A 3774-nucleotide genomic window follows, 5' to 3' on the forward strand; every position below is an offset into this window, starting at 1 on the left:
CCTCTGAGCCACCAGGGCTGTCCCCAATCCTTATTTTTAAAAGGTTTTAAAATATGCAGTACATATATAATTGCATTCTCTTGTATTCCTGATTAGGAGAAAACTTTCACTTTTGATAAGATATCTAAAGGATTGAATTTTACAAAAAGAATGTGTTATTTTACACACCTGATGATAAGAAGGATTTTCCAGAGTGCCTTTCAAACTTTGTTTCCCTTTCACTCTCGTACCCCTCTGGTACTGTGTGCCATGAGACAGACTCATTAATATCATGATCTGATTTCTGAGCAACACTTTTGGGTCTTGATGCCAGTTAAGTCAGCACACTAGGCAGTAGGAGGATTTTTCAAAGCCATCCTTGCCCCAGAGGGATAGATATCACTCTACTACACACACACACACACACACACACACACACAAATACAAAAGAACACAAATATATCCCACTACACCCAAACTAAAGGTGTTTCCAACTCAACTTCCTCTAAGCCCCATCTCCAAAGGGCTTGTAGCCATTCTAACATTCCAGTACCACTGGACACAAAGGGAAAATTTGAACTTTCTAACCTGGAAACTTTCAAACACACACACAAGTAGACAGTATAGTGCAGTAAATTCCCTGTAGTCTCAGTTGTTTGGCCAAAGGAGACCTTCTGGCATTCCTGTGAACAAGTTGCTCAATCAATTAAATAGCACACGGTGGCAGGATGCCAAAGCCCAGCACCTGCCAATCTTTGTTTGGTACATCACCCATTTTAGAAATGAAGGCCTAAATCTAAAAGGGGGAAAATACCCATGTTCCAAATCAAAACACATAAACCTTAGTTTGCCATTTATTTCCTAAAACACTACCACCCATAATATCGAGAAATTTCACTGTGTGTCTATGTAGGTAAGAAATTCATTCATCTGCCTGTAAAGTTCTGTAGAGAACTTCTCTCTGCTAAAGGACAAAACTCTTGCCAACCACCAGCATCTGTGCCTATAGACCAGCCCCTGCAACTATGGGTGAATCCTAGATGCTCCTTATAAAGTTGAGAACAGAAAAAAGCCAAGCCACTGATGACAATATGGTGCCACCAGCTACTCATCTGACAGAAGAACTTCCAGGTCATTTTAACTCACACATTTCACCAAGTCCTAGCTTTTTTGCCCAATTCAGCAATTTTTCCTTCACATTTCTCAATCTGCCCAACCCCTACCCTGTCGTCTTTCAAAGTCAGGGTGGTTCCAAGAAAATGCAAAATATGGTTAAAATCAATAATGAGACAGACTCCGAGAAGAATAAGCAAAGACTCAGAAGGATCAGAGCCCGGAGAGGAAGGAGAGAGGAAGAAGAGGAAGACAGTGTGAATCTTGCCTTGGATTGTGGTAACATCAGGTGCTAAAGATGGGGAGAACCAAGTGGTGGACGGATGGCTGTGACCTCACTTTGTTTGCACCAGGGTCATCTCACCACCAGCATCACAGCGGCAAGGAAAGGGAACATCGTGGGTGGGGACTCAAGATTCCCTGCTCTGTCCATACCCACAGCTCACATCACGATCCTGTTGCAACTGTCTTCATTCTGGTACTGTCAACTCCATACTGGTTGCAGCTGAATTTGTTTTTGACATGCTGCAGCTAAAACAGTGTCTTCACCTCTTCCCTGCCAGACTCTGCCCTAGGCTGGGTTTCTCAGGGGTAGGACCGGGAGTCTACCAAACACTTCCAGGTCCTTCCAGGGAGCACCCTGGATGATAATCATGCTATCCTAGAGACTACCCACACTTCTCCCCTTCCCTCAGAAACCTAGCTCCCTCACATCACGCTCCCATCTCAAGACATTTCTCCAAAGCTTAACCTTCTTGCTAGAACTGACTGCCCACCCCAACTCCCCGCTTGTCTCCTGCCATCAGTTATCAATCTCAAGTTCATGCAGGAAGTCTTTTGCCCACAGATTGAACAATGCAATTGATTTTCAAGTGCCTGATTCTCTGACATCCTCACTTGCTGCCGAAAGGAAGTGCCTTCCCCTGGCCCTCTATAATCCTTCCCACATTGACCTTTTCCATTCTCAAGGGCAACAAAAAGAAGTGGCTTTGCTATTTCCATCCCAGAAGATGGAAGATCAGATCTAGGAGGTCTGTCCCAAGATGAGGTTAAATGTGAAAATAACCTTGACCTCCAGAAACAGAATTTTCACCCCAAAATTTGGCTTTGAAAAACAGCTGAGCCACTGAGTGGGTCACAAAGACCCAGCAGGATTGAAGACACTTCCATTTATTAATTTTCAATCAGGATTTGGAAATTGTGGTAATATAAATTTTCTGTAATATTTTTTATTTTAACAGTCCCATTGCAGTAAAATTATTGTAGGAATAATTACAATAAAATTATTGTAGGAATATCCCTCCATGCAGGGAGCCTGACGCGGGACTTGATCCCAGGTCTCCAGGATCATGCCCTGGGCTGAAGGTGGTCCTAAACTGCTGAGCCTCCCGGGCTGCCCTAAAATAGTTTATAAAAGAAAAAGCCAGCTCAAATCCCACTAAATAACTGCTACTATTGTTTCAGTGTATTGCTTGTGTTTTTCTACTCATATGTAATACATTATTTTAGTGTATTTACATACATATAATATGAATTGCTTATTAACATAGTTTCAATTATATTTTATGAATATTCTTTGCATCCCTGACAATACTAAAGAACAGTGTTATATTTCATTATGTAAATATTTAATTTTTTTTAATGACTTGTATAATATCTGACTACTCTTATGGAAAGGTCATAGCAGATTCTGAGATCAACAGAGTTAAGTACTGATCTACTTGCTGCTAAGCAGCTTTGCAACCTTTAGGTTTCTTAAATCTTGTGTGCCTCAGTTTCCTGTCATGTGAAATAAGGATAATCATAGTATCTATATTAAGGGTGTTTGGCAGGCTTGGTAGGTAGAACATGCGACTCTTGATCTCAGGGTTGAGAGTTTGAGCCCAATATTGAGTGTAGAGATTACTTAAAAAATAAAATAAAATCTTTAAAATGTAGTATCTACTTTGAAGACCTCATGTGGTGACTAAAGGGGAAATCGTGTGTTAAGTGCTTAGACTCGGGATCCCTGGGTGGCGCAGCGGTTTGGCGCCTGCCTTTGGCCCAGGGCGCGATCCTGGAGACCCGGGATCGAGTCCCACGTCGGGCTCCCGGTGCATGGAGCCTGCTTCTCCCTCTGCCTGTGTCTCTGCCTCTCTCTCTCTGTGACTATCATAAAAATAAAAATTAAAAAAAAAAAAAAAAAAGTGCTTAGACTCATGCCTGGCATGCAGTAAGTATTAAATAAAAGTTATTCTTACCTTCATCATCTTCCTACTGCTTCATGAGTGAGTACTTTTATAATAAAGTGCTGATCCAATAATATAACTTTTCAAAAGTTGATGAGAGTTATGGCTAAACAGCATATCATTCAAGGTTTTAGTGAATTGGAAGTTGAACAGCAAATATTTCCTGAAGGCCATATAGTGTTATAGGCAAGAGATGAGTTTTGGATTAAGACAAAGGTTTAATCCCTGAAAACTGTGATAAGCATTGGTGTAGTTAACACAGAGGGCCAGTAACTGTTCTCAGAGCTCTGCTTCTATTAGTTAATTTAAGCCTCACAACAACCTAAACATATAGGTACTATTATTATTAGTAGGACACTGAGGCACATGAAGTTATGAAACTTACATCAAGGCGACAGGCTAATAAAAGGCACAGTGAGGATTTGAACTCAGATGACCTTAGCCTGAGTCTCTA

Source organism: Vulpes vulpes, chromosome 5 (genome assembly GCF_048418805.1).
Source record: "Vulpes vulpes isolate BD-2025 chromosome 5, VulVul3, whole genome shotgun sequence".
Classification (NCBI taxonomy): domain Eukaryota; kingdom Metazoa; phylum Chordata; class Mammalia; order Carnivora; family Canidae; genus Vulpes; species Vulpes vulpes.